Source organism: Taurulus bubalis (assembly GCF_910589615.1).
Source record: "Taurulus bubalis genome assembly, chromosome: 8".
Taxonomy (NCBI): domain Eukaryota; kingdom Metazoa; phylum Chordata; class Actinopteri; order Perciformes; family Cottidae; genus Taurulus; species Taurulus bubalis.
The window spans coordinates 7,086,437-7,107,637 of NC_136596.1; positions in this window are offsets into that span (position 1 = coordinate 7,086,437).

Sequence of the window (21,201 nt, forward strand, 5' to 3'; positions counted from 1 at the left end):
CGAAGATAGTTTATAAATTATCACTGACCTTAAAGAGTTCCTAGCAAACCATGGATGTGATTTTTACATTCGCCTGAACTTGGAAAATAACAGTTTAAGAGGTCACACTGTGGTGTGATCATGCACCGACTTTCTTTGACCAGAATATCTGATGAAAGAAAGTACAAGCAGAGCCAGCTGAGTCTTGGCTTACAACGACATGTCCAGGAAACACTGCCTAGAAAGCCGCATCAAAGCTGTACCAAAGTGTAAGACCTTATGAACAGCGCCAACAATCAACACATTTGAATGCTCTGTTGATTTGATATTTTTTTTTTGTCATATTAACGTCTACTTCTGCTTCCATCTCGTTTCTAGAACACATGGAGCCTGAACTTTATCAGCATGTCAGCTCAAAGGAAGTAAACATGCTCATATTCTCTGTTTAATTGCTTATTTTGTGCTTGCCAGGGAGCAAAAATAAATCTGGCACAGAAACAGTAATGAGCCAGCTTTGTCTCATTGTTGGAAGTCTGCATTTACTACTTGATACTTAGGGAATGAATTAGAAATAAAAGCACGTCTCATATGACTATTAGGTACTAGTAAATGTTTAAATACTCATGAGGAAAACAGGATACAAAGTATTGCATTACTGTTTCTGAAAGTACTCTTAATATAGAAATAATGTGTGCAAACAGTGTCTGCATTTAAAGAAGTAGGCATAATGTAATAAGAGGTTTCATTCCGGAAATGACAGAAAGCCATTGCTCTTGTACTACTACAGTCTAACAAGCAACCAATCACACCAACACACACAGATTCATGTGCAAGCTTTCTATGGTCTATGAGGGGACGTTTACCAGTAGAGTATACTGGTGTGAAGCAACAGCTTCAGTACTGGAGTACAAGTAGTTATGTTCCCTCAAGGTGACTGTGGGTGCAGCTTCACTCGCAGTTGTTTCAAGGACTTGTCCATCTATTAGTTTCTCTCATTATTAACATTGTTGAGTATCAACGCCCATTTGCAGCAGTTAGATTCAGGCAACACCTGACACTGCTGCGTACTAACATCCGGACAGAAAACCCGTTGGTCTTATCAGTTATGTCTCATGTCCATGTTCTCATTGCGCTTACTGCACAACTCAAAGGGATTAAATACATATTTACATCTTCAGTTTGGAGATGCTGGTAGGAGGGAATGTTACTGCTAACTGTGAGCACAACAACTCAATACGTATGTACGACAACAACAACAACTGTAAGCTAGCCTGATTAATATTAGCCTCCAGCACCTGCTAAAAGACGCTAGCTTACAACTAAAACGGACCGAGCCGTGTCGTTATCCGAGCACCGGTTCAGGTTCACCGTTTGTTAAACGGAGACAGTAACGTTACACCGGATGATAGCCTGATGATTTGCATGCTGTCATTCATCCGGACCTCCCCTAACCCACTCACGCTCATTGCCCGCTCAGAAACGGAAAGTTTCTTAAGTGTTTTAAGAGAACAGCGACTCGGCTTACCTGCTTCTTAAGTAATATGATACTGCAGTTACTCCCGTGGCATAGGTTTCTGTTAATAAAGCATATTTCTCCAGGGGGCTTGCTGAATAAATGCTGTCGTCTGACCGCTTGGTTTGTCCTTTAACGGCTGCCAGAGACGCAGCAGGGTGAGTGAGGAGGCGCACAACGCCGTGTCGAGGAACTTGGCCGCTCGTCCAATCACAGGCTGGGATTCTCTTTCTGGTTACCGTAAAGACGGAAACAAGAGCACGCTGTCGTAACTACTGTAAACGACAGTCATTTCATTTTTTAAGGACATGAGCGTTTTTAGGATTTATTCTTGATATAAATCATGTTTTGTCTTTTTGCATGTTTTTCTTTGCACCTGTCTGTCTGAAGTGTTTTATTCAGCGGTATTGTTTATATAGTTGAGATAGAATATGGGTTGAAATCCACACAGCCCGAGGATACAGAGAGATCTCTCGTGGCTATGGCACCCAACACAGCACTGTGTTGTTGTTGTTTTTACGATATCCGATATGCTCAGTTGATATATATTTCTTTTATTTAGATATAAAAAATGTTGTTGTGCTATGGACTGAAATCTCTGCAGGCTTAATAAAGTTGCATATAATGTGTGCTCAATTAATTAGTGAATTATAATAAAGGATTGTTCAACTTTATTGTTCAACTTCATTATCAAACTAGTGAATTATAGTATCAACTTTATCTCCAAATCTTATGAACCTCTCTTAATTGCATGCATTATGACAATTGTTTCTCCTTAACTGAGCAACCGGATATGAAAGAAAGGAAGGAAAAAAAAAAAAAAAAAAAAATTCTACACAACAGCAAAACCCCGTGAAAGCCTCTCAACCAGCTTCACGTCTGCTCCGGGTCATAGACTCTGCTCCGAACGGCTCGTAACACAACACAACAACATCCTCGCTCTCCAATCACAGACACGCTTCACAGCTACCAGCTCATGAGACGTTCACTGACATCCTGAACATAACATTTATAACACAACATTTCCCTCAGTCCGTTACAATATAATGTGTGCTCAATGAATTAGTGAATTATAATAAAGGATTGTTCAACTTTATTTTTGAACTAGTGAATTGTAATATCAACTTTATCTCACAATCTTATGACAGTCTTATGTGGCAGTCACATTTTGAGAATCATTTCTCCTCAACTGAGTAACCGGATATGAAAGAAAGGAGGAAGGAAAAACAAATAAAAAAAACTAGCTGGAGTACAGTTAACCTGCACTCCAACACGGCCTAACACAGCTGTAGTGCAGCCACCAGGACACACTGATCGCACTTGCATCCCGCGCACATGTCTGATTTTGCAGGACCTCCGATATACCGGACAGGTACCTGGGTTTCGAACCCGGAGCTCTCGTGGGTCAAGCGGACCACGTATCCATTTAACCACCGTGTTAGACAAATATATATACGTAGATGTTCATATTTATCTTAGTTTTAGTGGTTTTGTTAAAACCCCTTGTTGACGGTTGTCGCGAATTTGCATCAAACCTCTTCCGGTCTTAATGCAGCCAAGGTGACGTGCGTATCCCTCTATCGCCTGTTGCTGCATTGTTTACACATACCAAGGATCGTATTGGATGAATTTTGCCGGCATTTTGTGGGCGGAGCGGAAACTACATCCGGTTGACGAAACCGGAAGTCAAGTCCTCAGACCTCATGGATTTTCGCGACAGAAGCTGGTGTCATCCTCAAAATATATATATATATAAATGCAATGTCTGCCCTTTATTTTTTGGCAGAACAAAATGGACACAACCACTTTCTATGGGAAGCGAGCTGGTGGACTTCAAATCAGGCTTCCACTGAGTTTTGTTTTGTATTTACTGTATTCACATATTAAAAATGTAATACAAAGTGCAATGTTAAAAATTCAATGTTTCAAACTGCTTTTGATAAATAATCTACATACCTGACATAGGAAAATGTGTTCATTTACTATTATGCCCAATTATACCTAATGTGCCTAATGTTGCTAATTTGCATCATACCTAAACCTTTCATCTATTCTATGTGCTATATTAAAATGTACAATCTCCACTTAATTTAGCATCTGTATGAAAGCAAAAAACACAAATAATTTTTTTATATGATTGCAAATAAATTCAGTCAATAAGGGGTTAAAGGATTGTTCAAGTTCAATTATAACTTTTTATATTTTATTGTATACTATTTAAATTATAACTTTTACAAATGATAAATTAACATTCATTATCCTCCTATCTGTCAACAATTTGGACTTTTTCTCCCCTCACAACCTATATTAAGATGTTTTGCCTTTTTGTTGTTTTGTTTGTGCAAAACAAACAAAAAGAAAAACAGTGCACCAGAGAAGAGTGACGCAAGATTATATCATTGTTTGCTATACAGGAGAAGGCATTGGAGGTCTGGTTTGGTTTATTACTTTTGTTTAGAAATATACCACTAAAGTACAATATCATGCATGATGTGTTGTGGATCATTTCAAACTCAAGCTTAAACAGTTTTTATAGAGGGATCAATCATGTGGGCATTCATGAGTCATTTTCATTGAGTTATTGCACTTTTATTGTATTTCTCTTTGTGCACTGTGCTGTTTTGTATGTGTTTATGAATATTTACATTCATCAATTACAACATATCCTTGAATAAATAATTACAGCAATATGTCTTATCTGAATTGAGAAATACACCAGCAATAGAGAATGTGAAGTCAAATAATAGTTTAAGTAATGTTTTATTAATTCTTCAGCAAAAACAGAAACTGCAAAAAGAGATATTATCAATCAATATATTGTATACCTTGGAGGTATACAATATTAATACAAATCAGTAGGGCTGCAACTAACGATTATTTTAATAATCAATTAATCGGTTGATTATTTTTTCGATTAATCGGATAAAAAAATGTTTTTATCAAAAAAGCGTTCATTTCCAACCCTTTATTCAAAAACAGAAGTGACAGTGCAAAACATCTTCAGAAAGTGCACAAACAGGTTGCTCCTTGAACATCCCTGAGCTGTTAATTAAAACAACAAAATGGACTAACACACACATACACATCTATGCTTTACATCCGCCAAATGTGAGCCCTTTTTACTGTAATTGATCCCTCCAGAGGCTGCATTTACATACCCTGCTTTATCAATATGTATGAAATACTGGGACAGTAGGAAGCTGTACTGCTACATATAGAGCGTCCTCTTCCTTAAACTCTTTCATTCTGGGTCTCTTATGACCACGACGTCACGTTGTTGGCAAAGCCCAACTACGTGATTTGCTTCATTCTACTTTGAGTAAAAAAAAAACAAACCTGCAGCCAGATCCGCTGGTGTGCCGGTTTAACGTTAACGAGTGACAGCGTGAACTGAACCAGACCGGAGAGTGACGGCATGTTTCATCACGTTACGTTTTTTTACAAGCAAGACTGAACTGTAACGGAACATAACGGAACTTTAACGACAATACACAACCCAAACACGTTAGCTAACGCGATAGCAAGCTGACTAGCTTCCATTAAAAACAAGTTTGAGGAACATGAAGACGCTGATTGGCCAAGACTCGACTTGTCAAAGATCTTCTATCTTTGAGAACATCACGACCTCAGCTTTTCTCGTGTCTCACTCCAATCTCAGAAACGCTGGCCGGCCAGTTGCTCTGCTCCGCTCTTTTTTTCTTCTCCGCGACTTATTACCCGGCGTAATAATCGCGCGACACAACGAATCGATAATGAAATTCGTTCCCAACACTTTTGATAATCAATTTTTAGCGATTTTATTGATTCGTTGTTGCAGCCCTACAAATCAGCATTGACAACATTGGAGTTTCATTTGTCACTGAGGAAAAAACTGTATTTCTGAATGTGCTAGTAACTCTAATGCGCTTCATGTCTATTGTGAATATAAAAGAATATACCTGGCTTTGTTATCGTAGCAAATATGGCTCATCCTATGTTGTGATGATCTGCTCACAACCGGTGTATGTTACCTACACGGACGGTGCAAATATTTGTGGGTGTCAAGCGTTTGAGAGCAACTTCAAATGAACCAAACAGCTTATAGTGACAAGAGAAAGAGGCGTCAGGAGGTTGCCCCATCATCATCTCCCCTGGCGTCCGGATTTCTCTGCCGAGCATGAGAAGGGCAGGAGAGCAGGAAGTGGAGTCCTGCACAGCAGACCTGTAAGCCATCAGTACAAGAGGCACGTGGTCGTCCCAGTCGCGTTGATGTTTAGCTGCCACTATGGCCAGCTGCTGTGCCAGCGTGCGGTTGAATCTCTCGACCAGCCCATCGCTCTGTGGATGGAGGGGTGTAGTGCGGGTCTTGTGGGATCCCAGTTTGTCACACATGGCGGCGAAGACACGGGACTCAAAGTTTCTGCCCTGATCTGTGTGGATGACTTCAGGGGCCCCAAATCTGCTGAACATTCCCCCCACCAGAGCATCCACAATCGTCTCCGCATCCTGGTTCGGCATGCAGTAAGCTTCGAGCCACTTTGTAAAATAGTCCATGGCAGTGAGGATGTAACGGTTGCCCCTCTCTGAGTGAGGAAACGGTCCAAGAACATCAATCCCCACCCTCTCCATGGGACACCCAGCCGGAAACTGCTGGAGCTGGGCATGAGATCTGTCTGCAGGGCCTTTCTTCGCTGTGAAGCTGTCGCAGCGGTGGCAGTAGTCCTCCACATGCCGCCTATGTTGGCCCCAGTAGAACCCCTGGCGGAGGCGATGGAGGGTCTTCGTAACGCCGAAGTGACCAGATCCCGGAGCTCCATGCATTGCTCGGAGCACTGTCTCTCTGAGCCCTGGGCACCACCACTTGCAACTGTGTCTCTCCAGTCGCCGGCTCTTTCCACCCCCCTGCAGTACACCATCACGCAGTCGCAGGGCTTGAAAAATTGACCAGAGTCCCTTTGTGGCTCGAGAACACATGGTAACCTCTCCCCAAGGTGGTCGCTGTTGGGATCCCACCCAAGCGAGCACTGGCCTTATGTTGACATCCTCTTCCTGTTTGCACCCCCACTCTGCTGCGTCCACAGCTGTCAGTCCATGGCCTGCTGGCGTGCCCACCGGTCCCACGGCAGCACATTTCACATCAGGTTGCAGCCGCTCTTCTTCCTGTGCCTCTCTTTTCTCACAGTAGTTGCAGCCATCAGCGCTGCAAGGTCGGCGTGAAAGCGCGTCAGCATTTCCGTGGCATGCCCCCGGTCTGTGGACCACAGTGAAATCATACGCCTGTAGCTCCTCAATCCAGCGTGCCAGCTGGCCTTCTGGCTCCTTAAAAGACATGAGCCACTTTAAGGCAGAGTGGTCGGTCCGGACTGTGAAGTGGAGGGCCCCAAGGTAATATCTGAAATGTCGGATGGCACAGACCATAGCAAGCAGCTCCCGTCTCGTGACACAGTAGCTGCGTTCAGCCTTGTTAAACTGTCTGCTGTGATACGCCACCACTCTCTCTCCTTCAGGAGTTACTTGGGCCAGCACAGCACCTGCGCCTGCATTACTGGCGTCCGTGTCGAGGATAAAAGGCAGGGTGGGGTCAGGCGGTGAGAGGACTGGGGCCTCCACGAGGGCTCTCTGCAGTGAAGTGAAAGCTGCATGGCACTCCTCTGTCCAATCAAACACCACCCCTTTTTGCAGCAGGCGGAACAGTGGTACAGCTATGCAGGAAAAACCCTCACAAACTTTCTATAGTAGGAGGCCAGGCCCTGGAAGCTTTTCAGGTCCTGCACAGTGCTGGGGGTAGGCCAATCCTTCACCGTCTGCACTTTATCATCCATGGTGCCGACACCGCCACCCTCAAGCTTGTGCCCCAGAAATGTGACCTCCCGTTGCATGAAGGAGCATTTCTGTGGGTGCAGCTTTAGACCTGCTGCTGCCACTCTCTCCAGCACCCGCCTCAGGGCCTCGAGAGCCGCCTGGAAGGAGTCACCATGCACCAGTATGTCGTCCAGGTACACAACACACTCCTGCCGAGGGATACCCGCGAGTACCCTGTCCATTAGTCTCTCGAACGTGGCAGGAGCATTGCAGAGGCCAAACGGAAGGACTTTAAACTGCCACAAGCCCCCATTAGTGATGAAGGCAGTTTTGGCCCTAGCTTCAGGGCTGAGAGGGACCTGCCAATACCCGCTCCGCAGGTCCAAAGAGGAGCACCAGGCTGACCCTACCACCGTGTCGAGGGCCTCGTCGATGCGTGGAAGGGGGCAGGAGTCCTTTTTTGTCACTTTGTTAAGGGCCCTGAAGTCCACACAGAAACGCCACGCCTCCTTCTGCTTTTTGGGGACCATGACGATCGCCGAGGCCCAGGGGCTGGTGGAAGGCTCGATGATTCCCGCTCGCTGCATCTCTTGCAGGGCTTTGTCCTGCCTGGCCAGTGGGTGGCGTCGAGGTCTCATCCTAATCGGCCGTGCATCTCCTGTTTCGATGTAATGCTGGATGAGATCTGTGCGGCCCACATCGTCCTCCGACATTGAAAAACAGTCCTTGAACTCAAGAAGCAGCTGCCACAACAGATCTTGTTCGCTAGGAGTCAGACCACCACAGTTTGTCTGCCAGACCTCCCTCACTGCCAAGACTCTTTCACGGTCGTCACATGGAGAGGCGTTTGTTACCTGTGTGTGTGGACTTGCAGCTGGCTGGACAGAGGCTGGGGATGGGTGCAACTCAGCAGCTGGCAGGGTGGAGGGCAGTGTGGGTAGCTCATTTGAAGGGATGCAGCTAGGGGCAGCAGCCGTCAGTGTGGCAACGGTGTGGGTCGCAACACAGCCAGACTGGGGTGGCTGGCGCCACATCTGGATGACATGGCCATCAGGGAACGTGAGAGTTCCTCTCTTTGTGTTGTCGATACAGTCCAAAGCCCCGAGAATATCCAGTCCCAGTGTACAGTCCTCCAGGTTAGCAACCCACACCGGGCAGCGGATAGACTTTTTCCCCAGCCCCAGAGTCACTATTGCTTCCCCAACCATGGGAGTTCGCTCCCCGGTGACTAGGGTTGGGTACCGAGAACCGGTGCCAGGTTCCAACACGTCCGGTACCTACCGGACCGAAAAGCAACGCAGATTTCGGTGCCTGAGCCGATTTAAATACTTTTTTTTTTTTACACTACTCTGTAAAGTTGCACGGTATATAGATACTAAAAAGGTAGCAAGGTGCCCGCACGCTAAAAACGATTATTAAAATAGCGCGGATCAGAGCACACTTGCTGCTCTGCTCTCTGTCCGCCTGCATGCAGAGCGGGGCTCGAGGGGGCGGGGCTTCCAGCGCTCACACACACACACAGTGCGCGCACACAGAGATCGCTGGAGACACGAGCACGAGCTTTTGAACGTCCGCCCTCGGCTTGATGGAACAAATCTCTCCAGTTGATATTACTGATGACGTGTAGTCCAGTAAAGCAGCAGTTTGTAGAATCCAACAGTTTCTGAGTTCTGTTGCACCAGTCCCATCAGGCCACGTTAAGTTAAAAGGTTTGAAGCTGTAGTTTGAAGTGTGTTTTGTATGTACTTATTTATTTATATCTATAGTATACTTTAAACAGTTAATAATATTGTTCAATTTGAAGAAAAAACATTGCCTTGGCAATAAAAAAGTATCGGTTCAGGCACCGGTATCGTTTTAAAAGTATCGGTTTAGCACCGGTATCGGAAAAAATCCAAACGATACCCATCCCTACCGGTGACTGACTGCAGTTTCACTATAGTGGGAAAAATATCAGTTCCATTTGTCACCACATGGGGCCTCACCAGGGTTGCTGATGAACCTGTGTCTACCAGTGCAGAGCAGCATGTCCCTCCAATGGTGAGCGGTGCATACCAACAGTCTCCTATCCAGGATCGACCCAGCACCACAAGTCGCTCTAGTTGACCATCAAAATCCTCCGGTGGTCTGGTTGCCCCTATTTGGTCAGACGGCTGCGTAGCTTCGTTAATTAGAGGGGGCTGGGACAGCGTCCCGGCTCGTTGCCCTTGTTCGCGGTGGAACGGGGGCAGTGTCGGACCAGGTGGCCAGGCTGGCCACACCCCCAGCAGACTCTTGGTCTTGGCTTGTCTTGCCTCTCATCTCTCAAAGTGGCAGCCCTCACCAGCTGGGTTCGCTCCCCCACCCAGGCAGGCTGCGCCAACTCCCTTTCCGTCTCACAAGCAGCGCTCCCCTTTGGTGCTTTTTCAACCACTTTACCCATGGCGCCAGCACACAGCATCTCTCTCTCCGTTGCTGACTCCAAAGCCTCCTGGAGAGACCCAGGGTGAGCAAGTAGTGTCTGGATGTGCAGGTCAGCTGGCAGCAGGGCCTGGAGGAAATGGTCTCTAGCTAGCTCGCTCTGAATGGACGGAGGCATGTGGGCGTAGGTTCGGTGAACAAGCCCCTCAATGTCATTAGCGAGCTCCCTTAGCGGCTCCTCTGGCCGTCGCTGTCTGCTGCATAGTTCAGAGCGGAGCAGGCTAGTGGCAGAGCATTGTCCAAATCGTCGCTTTAGAGCCCCAATTAGTGCATCATAATCACTCCTATCATCGGGACTCGGCAGCAGCAGGCTTGATAAAGCGTCACCCGTGAGGCACATCGCTAACTGGAGAGCTTTTACTTCAGTGGACCATCTACTGGCATGGGCTAATAGTTCAAATTGTGCATGAAAAGTTTCCCAGTTGGATTTACAGTCATATCTGGGGGTCTTGATTGTGTACGGAATAGTTTCTCTGCGTGTCTCAGTGTGCTCAGTCATGTACATTTCTGCGGCTGCAGTCATTCCTCTACGGCCGCCATTTCCCTCACCGGCGCGGCCCGAGTGGCCAAAGCCAGCCTCCACAGCCATCCTTGTGGTCATTTCTTTTACCCGCTATCGGTGCTCCGTCGTCTGCCAAGCGCCGTCCCATTCTCGTTCGTCACTTTCTCTTTCCCGTTTAATCTTGAGACGACTCCCCGACGTCATGTTTCTCACCGTTGACGAGCGTTAGCCACTTAGCTTCTCTGCTGCTAACTCGCGTGGCGATGTTGATGATAGCGAAAGTTTTACTTCTGACACCAAATGTAGCGACCCTGGGTCAGGAAAGCTACGAGGCGTATAGGGTGTTTAGGGGAACATATAACAGGCTACTGTTGGCCGTAGCCAACGCCAAAACAACAGCAAAACCCCGTGAAAGCCTCTCAACCAGCTTCACGTCTGCTCGGGGTCATAGACTCTGCTCCTCCGGCTCGTAACACAACACAACAACATCCTCGCTCTCCAATCACAGACACGCTTCACAGCTACCAGCTCATGAGACGTTCACTGACATCCTGAACATAACAATTATAACACAACATTTCCCTCAGTCCGTTACAATATAATGTGTGCTCAATGAATTAGTGAATTATAATAAAGGATTGTTCAACTTTATTGTTCAACTTTATTTTTGAACTAGTGAATTGTAATATCAACTTTATCTCACAATCTTATGACAGTCTTATGTGGCAGTCACATTTTGAGAATCATTTCTCCTCAACTGAGTAACCGGATATGAAAGAAAGGAGGAAGGAAAAAAATAATTTAAAAATCTAGCTGGAGTACAGTTAACCTGCACTCCAACACGGCCTAACACAGCTGTAGTGCAGCCACCAGGACACACTGATCGCACTTGCATCCCGCGCACATGTCTGATTTTGCAGGACCTCCGATATACCGGACAGGTACCTGGGTTTCGAACCCGGAGCTCTCGTGGGTCAAGCGGACCACGTATCCATTTAACCACCGTGTTAGACAAATATATATGAGTAGATGTTCATATTTATCTTAGTTTTAGTGGTTTTGTTAAAACCCATTGTTGACGGTTGTCGCGAATTTGCATCAAACCTCTTCCGGTCTTAATGCAGCCAAGGTGACGTGCGTATCCCTCTATCGCCTGTTGCTGCATTGTTTACACATACCAAGGATCGTATTGGATGAATTTTGCCGGCATTTTGTGGGCGGAGCGGAAACTACATCCGGTTGACGAAACCGGAAGTCAAGTCCTCAGACCTCATGGATTTTCGCGACAGAATCCGGTGTCATCCTCAAAATATATATATATATATATATATATATATATATATATATATATATATATATATATATATATATATATATATATATATATATAAATATAAAAAATAAAAAAAATAATAAATAAATAAATAAATAAATATAAATATATATATATATATATATATATATATATATATATATATATATATATATATATATATAAATGCAATGTCTGCCCTTTATTTTTTGGCAGAACAAAATGGACACAACCACTTTCTATGGGAAGCGAGCTGGTGGACTTCAAATCAGGCTTCCACTGAGTTTTGTTTTGTATTTACTGTATTCACATGTTAAAAATGTAAATACAAAGTGCAATGTTAAAAATTCAATGTTTCAAACTGCTTTTGATAAATAATCTACATACCTGACATAGGAAAATGTGTTCATTTACTATTATGCCCAATTATACCTAATGTGCTTAATGTCGCTAATTTGCATCATACCTAAATTTTCATCTATTCTATGTGCTATATTAAAATGTACAATCTCCACTTAATTTAGCATCTGTATGAAAGCAAAAAACACAAATAATTGTTTTATATAATTGCAAATAAATTCAGTCAATAAGGGGTTAAAGGATTGTTCAACTTTAATTATAACTTTTTATATTTTATTGTATACTATTTATATTTAAATTAGAACTTTTCCAAATGATAAATTAACATTCATTATCTTCCTATCTGTCAACCATTTGGACTTTTTCTCCCCTCACAACCTATATTAAGATGTTTTGCCTTTTTGTTGTTTTGTTTGTGCAAAACAAACAAAAAGAAAAACAGTGCACCAGAGAAGAGTGACGCAAGATTATATCATTGTTTGCTATACAGGAGAAGGCATTGGAGGTCTGGTTTGAATTAGTCCTCACCTCAGATTTCACAATGCATTGGTGTAACTTTGCCGCAAATTGGCTACATGACAAGGGTCGGGGTGGATTACCAACCTGGCGAAGTGTGCAAACTGCTTAAGGTTTACAGACCTATTCTGCGTTTCAGTTGGTTTTGTGGTAATTTGGTTTATTACATTTGTTTAGGAATATACCACTAAAGTACAATATCATGCATGATGTGTTGTGGATCATTTCAAACTCAAGCTTAAACAGTTTTTATAGAGGGATCAATCATGTGGGCATTCATGAGTCATTTTCATTGGGTTATTGCACTTTTATTGTATTTCTCTTTGTGCACTGTGCTGTTTTGTATGTGTTTATGAATATTTACATTCATCAATTACAACATATCCTTGAATAAATAATTACAGCAATATGTCTTATCTGAATTGAGAAATACACCAGCAATAGAAAATGTCAAGTCAAATAATAGTTTAAGTAATGTTTTATTAATTCAGCAAAAACAGAAACTGCAAAAAGAGATATTATCAATCAATATTGAGCATCTAAAAACCTCAAAGCTTTTCTCAAGTAAAAAGCAGAGTGGCCTCGTGGGTACAAAATAGACAAGAGCCCACAGAAATATGAATCCATAAAGGTGACACATAACAAACACAACAAAGTGTAAGCTATTTGGATAGTTGTGAAAGCCATGCAGAGGGGAGGATCTGTTACATTCAGCTGGAAGCAGGTGAACTGAGGCACATTTTATACATTTCTTCGAATACTTCAAAAAAATGAACTTAGGCTCAGTAACCACATGTGTTACAGTATGCTTGTTTTTTTTGTCAATGATGTTATTGCTGGCTTAGGTTACCTGGAGAGGAAACTGTATGAAGCAAAAAGGGATAATTAAACATGTGCAGGTCAAATCTAGACTCGTGTTTTATTAGTTAGACTGCAGCACAGCTTCTATCCATTTCTATAAAGAGATAAATGCTCTGGATCAGAACATGGACGGTTTTGCACTTCACTTGAACACTTTCATCAGTTAGTCCAGCAGTCCAGCTTAAGTATGATTAGTACCTTAGAGGTATACAATATTAATACAAATCAGCATTGACAACATTGGAGTTTCATTTGTCACTGAGGAAAAAAACTGTATTTCTGAATGTGCTAGTAACTCTAATGTGCTTCATGTCTATTGTGAATATAAAAGAATATACCTGGCTTTGCTATCGTAGCAAATATGGCTCATCCTATGTTGTGATGATCTGCTCACAACCGGTGTATGTTACCTACACGGAAGGTGCAAATATTGTGGGTGTCAAGCGTTTGAGAGCAACTTCAAATGAACCAAACAGCTTGTAGTGACAAGAGAAAGAGATGTACTGCTGCATTGTGGGAAAGTGAATATCTTCTTAACTTAAACTGGCAGCTCTCGCCACAGAATCGCTGTCCTCGTGTTCTGTGTGGAGATTGAATGATGTGGATTGAGGATAAAAAAGAAGAGAGGGTAAGAGGGTATGAAAGGCTTGTTGCTAAATGACTGTGAGTCAGATGCTGGACTGAAAGATCACTAAACAGATCAAAATGTCTTATTCTGAACTGTTGTAGCTGTGCTGGCAGTGTGTTATATGCATCTCAGTATTGTGCCTCTGGCATTCACAACCACGGGACCCTTTTGGTGCGGCCTTGGACCGTATTCATGCACACCGGCATGTCAAACAGAGAAACCGGGGGAGGTGGAAGCCTATTTCTTCAAGGTTACCTGGAAACCTGGACATTACTGTATTTCTTTATTACTGTGTCATTTAAATGCCGTTTCCATATCCTCACTAGCAGCTTTTTAGTTTGAGGAGTGAAGTGAATGTCAGATGCGCTTGACTAAGAAAGCCTGATGCACACGCCTACAGCCTACATCTGCTCATAACTCTGACTGTATCTTCTCCCTGGTTCCGTTACCTTGACGGGGAGACTTCGCATGTCAGAATAAATACCATTCTGAGGGTCTGCTGTCTTCCACGCTGGATAGAAAAGTAATTCAAAATACATGTTTTGGTTATTTGGTTAGCATTGAGGAATTTTGAGTACAAATCACTTCCTATAAAGGTTGTGAAGCATCCACTTTCTCCAAAATATAGGCTACTGTTGTTAGCATTATAGCTTTCTGTGGCTAACAATTAAGTGAGCAAAATTGTGACAGATATCTGACTGTCTACTACGGAGAGGATAGTATCTTTTCGCCAAATGTAAAGCAGATGATGACCTTGGTATCAGGATAGGAAACCATTTGAAGTAAACAAGAGCATAAACTATTCTGATAGAGCATTCCACATTTCAACGAAATACAACCCACTCCAAATAAACAGAAATTGTATCCGAACATTCAGCAAAGAATACTTAAACACAATACCATAATCAATGTATACATATATACTATATCATTAAATATAACAACAGTTGTATACAAGTTTACAAGGCATGTAGCCGTGATGGAGCTCATAAGTCACTGCAGGACTGATATAAAATCCTCATGGTTCACCAGCTCGCATAATGGTACTGATTGTTTTCGGTTTATACATTGAGAGAAATTTGGAAAAAGCATTGTCCGTGTCATGATCATTATTCGTAAACATCACCATTGGAAGACTGTCTGACATTTTGAAAGATTTGCTGACTGACTGACAGCAAGGGATCTTTAGAAACACAAATCTAACGCACACTTAAAACCAGCTAAGTGATCTCTCCCCATGTGTTACTGTTATGCAGTCTAACATAGCCTTCATAACTCTTGTTATAGTCAGATAGGCAGATGTTTGTGTCACAGAATGAGTAGCTATTGAGTCAAGGTCTGACCCACCTTTAAGGTGCCAAATGACCACAAACCACTAATACCATAATCATCAATTAGAAAAGTATTTCTAAATATTCTCACGTCGAACAAATCCTAGATATTTGCAATGCTAAGCATGGTTAATTATGTTAAATCCAAATGCTTTCTGACCTCGTATTGCAAAGCTACAGGATTGTTGGATTAGTCGCCGTGTGTAGCGTGTCATTGCAATAGTGACATAACGACTGCTAACACTGAGGTCTAATGCTGAAGCAGCATATTCAACCACGAAAACCCCTAAAGCACTATAGCATTTGGAAGTGCTACCCATCATGAGCGCCACACTGTGGTGGACTTGAAGTTGAACATCAAGAGTTGGGAGTCTGTTGTGGTGGAGTCCTGTGCTCTGCAAGCTTGGGCACCATTCGGTTAATATTCGGCTGTTTGCTTTCTTCCCTCCATCCTCCCTCCTTTCCTCTCTTCCCTTCTGCTTTCTCCTTATTCTGCCTGCACAGTTTCAGCGCTCGGGATATGAACACGTCCAGGTCGAACAGCCGCTCTTTTTGCTTGACAGGAAGTGACTCCACCAAGGAGTCGTCATTTACTGGCTGAGAAATGGAGGAAGTCGAGGAAAGGGGTTGAGACTCTGAGGAAGGAAAAAGTGGCGAGTTGGGGGGTGACGCTGTTTGAGGTGACGGAGGAGGAAGCGGAGAGGTGGGAGATGAGGGGAGAAGCGAGGGAAGGGAATTACAGGGACACATGACAGGCTGAAGTGGGCTCAGTCTGTCTTCGTCATATTCATCTGACGGTTGCCGCACAACTTCCGTGTAGTGGAAGACTGGAGTTGGGAGGTCAGTTGGGGAGAGAGGGAGAGGGGGAGAGGAGGTGAAGCAGGAGAGGGAACGTGGCTCCAAAGAAGGACTGGGACTGGGTGAGTGCAGGCGAGACTGGGTGCTCTCAACCCAGCGAGAGATCTCCTGGAATAAATCCCCCGTCTCTTCCTCTTCTATTTCCTCCTCCTTCATCTCTCCCAGGTCCTCTACGCTGCTACCAATGGACTCAGCAGGCACAGGCTGCCAGTGGCTGCCAGTGTTACGCTTCCACTGAGAGAGATCCAGGATCAGCTTAGGCTCTGAGTAGTGTTGAGGCTTGACCTCCCTCCAGGCAATTTTGTCCAGATACGAAGGAGAGCCCACTTTGTAGTCACAGGAGCGGCCACAGTCCAGTTCCCCGTACGCCAAACCACAGGCGCGTTCCAGAGAGGAGTGAGAGTTTTCCAGGAAGCGTTCAGCTGAGCTGCTGTGGGAATACTTACGTGGGTCGACCTGTAGTGGGGATGGAGAAGGTGAAAAAAAAGGTGAGGAGGACGTATGCATGTTGTGTGTTTAAGTGCTTTGACTCGTTCTAGTTTGTTACTAGTATAGAATAAGTATTCTTTATGGAACCCAGTGGTAAGGGTGTTGTCATCGCTGGGGCCACTAGAGGGCACTGTGTTTCTCAGGGAGCCAGCGAGACGTCAGGAACAAACAGGAAGTGAAATCATTTACTTCCGATGTAGCGCTCGTGGCTTTCCAGGTCGGTGAATATGTTTAAGATTATATTTCTGTACAAAATGTTTACAATATGATGGTATGGATGTCCGGAAATGTATTTTAGTGTCGCTAAATGCGCCGATGGACTCAAATTGGTCCGATGTTTCCAGATTTGATCTACATGTGCTGTACGGGATGAATGCCTATAGCGCCACTGTGCACGTGAGCTAGGCCGAGATAGTATTTAGTGAGTATATTGTCATGTACGGCATCATTTCTGTTTGTTAATGGACCAACTGTTTCCTTGTGTTTGAGTTAACTGTGTGGTATTGTTTTTGTATTTTATTTGGTTTACAGAGGAGTTGTCACTGCAGTTATTTTTGTACGTTATTCATGCACTTTATTTTATACACGTGATGTATGCACATTGAGTTAGTGGAAGTTGCCACGTATCAGGAACTCTAATACCAATTGAACATACCAAATGAATTTAATACTGCTCTATTCTTCCAAGAGCCGTCGAGAAATAAAGAACCCCAAATATAACTCTGTTCATGGTGTTATTCCAAATTTCACCTGCCTACACATTTTGGTACCAGGAGTGGGGTCTCTAATTTGAAGAGTTGATTAGGTTTATAAAGTGCATAAATAACTGTAGCGGTAACGACGGTCCCGGGTGCAACAGGACGTGGAGTCCTGCCTGGAGTTGCTGTGGAGAACCCGTGACCAGACGACTGAGACCCGGAGTTCACCGAGGACGTAGAGGGAGAAGGTCGCTCCCGGAGGAGAAGACGCATCCATCAGCCCCACCTCAGCCTGCAGGCTTTTAAGTGACTGGAGTGGAGCTAAGTTTGCACAGAGACAGTTCACCATGTCGGAGAGAGACGGGGAGGACGAGCAGGACGTCGGCGAAGAAACTTCTGCTTTGGAACAATTACAAGCACAGTTTTACGAACTGAGCGAGAAACATGACGAGGCCATGGAAGCTATTGACACAATAAATAAGGGTTCGAATAGGTCATGTGTTTATGTACCGACAGAGCGCCAGATCCAGCCCTTTAGTGGCGATGCAGCCAAAGATGGTCGTTCTGTTGATGAGTTTATTGAGGAGGTAGACCGTATAGTCAAGGCCAGGGGTCAGAGTCCTGAAGACGGGGTGGATTTCATTCTATCTCTTCTAAGAGGCTCTGCATTAGAGGAGGTCAGACTATGCACGGAGGGAGTACCAAAAGAGCCCAAGGAGTTGTTCACTTTGCTACAGGAGGCTTACGCAGAGAAACGTAGCGTAGCGCAGCTGTTACACACCTTTTTTGGTCGCCAACAAAGGGAGGGTGAAGATTTTCAGGAGTACTCTCATGCGCTTTCCCAAATTCTACGATTAGCCCTAAGACAGAGACCAGATGCTGTGCCCAATGCTAAAATAGCTGTTCGAGACCAATTCTCTTCTCTTAGAAGAGAGTTACGTAAAATGGTCAGAGAGAAGCCCCAGTCATCTCTGTTAGAGGTACGTGAGGAGGCCATTGCCTGGTCCTTTGAAGACAAACCCTGTGACACCAAGATTACTAAGAGCAGGCAGGTAGTGTGTGACAGTATCAGGGGAGAGGGCCAGGGCTCTAGAAATTTGCAGGAGAAGAATACCACTCTAGAGGACATTGTTAAGGTTGTAGCCGAACAGAGCAGGGTTATAGGGGAGCTGACTATTGCCTTAAAAGAGGGTCTCGCTACCAGGGAGAAATATAACAGAGATCAGGGTGGGAAACCCTGGCCCCAGTTTACAGAGGATGGGAAGCCCATTTGCTTCAAATGTAAAGGGGAGGGACACATCGCCAGGGAGTGTACACGGCGCAGACCAGAAAACCATCCCACCACCAACTATGCTTCTATTCAGGAAAAGTAGCCACCTCGGACGCCAAGAGCCAGGCAATCCGAGGTGAGACTAAAGGCTCTAAGACTTTTAGCCGTGAACAGTTTCTTGAGCACGCGGTGGGTGAGTGTCGGGAAGTTACAGTCCAGATTAGTGGTGTCCCAGTGAAGTGCCTGTTGGATACAGGGAGTCAGGTCAGCACTATTTCAGAGTCTTTCTTCAGGCAGCACCTACCAGGGAAAGATGAGGACGTGTTCCCCGCAGCCAAGTGGCTCAGGTTAACTGCAGCAAACTCTTTGCCCATTCCTTACATGGGTTATGTTGAACTACATATGGGGGCTATGGGGTTAAATATACCAGAGTGTGGTTTTCTAATTGTCAAAGATCCAGTCCCAGAAGAGTCAGTTACCGAGAACAAAGAGTTGAAACAACCACGGAAGAGTTTTCAGGATTTAGTGCCAGGTCTCATTGGAATGAACATAATTAAGAGATGCAAGCAGTTGGTTACGGCAGAGTTTGACACTACCCTTAAAGGGAATCTTGATTCAGACTGGAGGGAAGTATTTCAGCGCGTCCAGATGTGTGTGGTAACAGAGAAAATATCTGCAGCTAGGATAGCAGGCAGAGATACAGTACGCATACCAGCTGGTTCTCTTGCCACGGTATATGCAAAAGGAATGAAAACAGCATCTGATGATGGCACCTATATGGTGTTGGAGCCAGCAAAGACACCCTTACCAGGTGGTCTTGTGGTAGTGCCCACTTTGATAGAGGCTACTAGGTCGGTGTTCCCAGTAAGGGTAGTGAATTTTTCACAGGAGGATGTATGGTTGCAACCCAGGACCAGGTTGGGCATGATGTCTCTGGCGGAGTGTGTTGAAAATGACCAGACAGAGGTGCGCTTCCAGCGTATCTCAGCGGAGCAGGAAGAGGTGACCGTTGATCAGGAAGAGAAACCAAGAACCAATAATGACTTTCAGTCGGTACTGGACCGGCTGCACATAGGTGGTACAAAGGAGGAGCAGGCAAAGCTAGTTGTGCTTCTATCTCAGTATGCAGATGTGTTTGCTTCCCAGGAGGAGGACCTAGGTTACACAGACCGGGTTAAACATGAGATCCATCTGGTAGATGACATACCCGTAACACAGCCCTACCGCCGTATACCCCCTACACAGTATAGCGAGGTCAGGGAGCACATCACTCAGCTTCTAAAGAAGGGTGTTATTCATGAAAGCACGAGCGCATATGCTTCACCGGTGGTCCTTGTCAGAAAATCGGACAGTAGTCTACGGCTATGCGTGGACTACAGGAAATTAAACTCAAAAACTCAACGGGACGCTTTTCCTTTGCCTCGCATTGATGAGTGTTTTGATGCCCTGCATGGTACAAAGTTCTTTTCGACCATTGACCTTGCTAGCGGGTATCATCAGGTTGCAGTACATGAGGATGACAGGCAAATCATGATGGTGTATCTGGACGACATTTTGGTGTACTCAGTCTTTTGAAGACCACCTAGTGAGGCTTGAGAAGGTCCTGCAGAGGCTGAAGGAGACAGGGCTCAAAGTCAAGGTAGAGAAGTGTCATTTTCTGCAGTCAAAGGTACGTTTCCTTGGTCACCAGATATCAGCCGAGGGCATTGGGACTGACCCAGATAAGATAGCTGCAGTGCAGGAGTGGAGAAGCCCCAACACTGTAAAGGATTTAAGATCATTCTTGGGTTTCTGTAGTTATTATAGGAAGTTCATAGAGGGGTTTTCTCAGCTGGCAGGCCCACTACATGATGTGGTTAACACGTGTCTCAGGAACAACAGTTCATCCAGGTCTAAACAGCTGTTTGGAAGTTTACGGACTACAGAGTGTCAGGAAGCTTTTGGGTTGTTGAAGAAGAAACTCACCACTGCTCCTTTGTTAGGATATGCAGATTTTTCTCTTCCCTTCACTGTGGAGACAGATGCCAGTAGTTTGGGATTAGGTGCTATCCTGTATCAGCAGCAGGGTAAGAGGAAAAGAGTGATCGCGTATGCCAGTCGGAGGCTGCGTAATGCAGAGAGAAATGATCGTAACTACAGCAGTATGAAACTTGAACTGCTTGCCCTTAAGTGGGCGGTTTCAGAGAAATTTAGAGGTTACCTCCTCGGTGCTAAATTCACCGTCATCACTGATAGCAACCCCTTGTGCCACCTTAATACAGCTAGATTGGGTGCCATTGAACAGCGCTGGGTAGCTCAGTTAGCAGTGTTTGATTTTGAGGTCAAGTACCGGCCAGGTCGCTGTAACACCGCGGCAGATGCCCTCTCCAGGCAGCCGTTAACAGGGGAGCCCCAACCGCACCCAGATGACCTAGATTTTGATGGATGTGTAGCCATCTGCAATGCAAGGAAGGGAACAGCTTTAGGGCCAAAAGTAGGAGCTGCAGGGATCAAGTGCTGTAAAGTGAGACAGGTACGTGCCTCGGAGGCTGTGCAGGGTACTGACGGGAGTGACTGGCAGGGTAACACTCCCACCTTGCCTGGGTACTCTAAGGAAGAGCTTCGCAAATTTCAAAACACAGACCCCATACTCGGTACATTCAG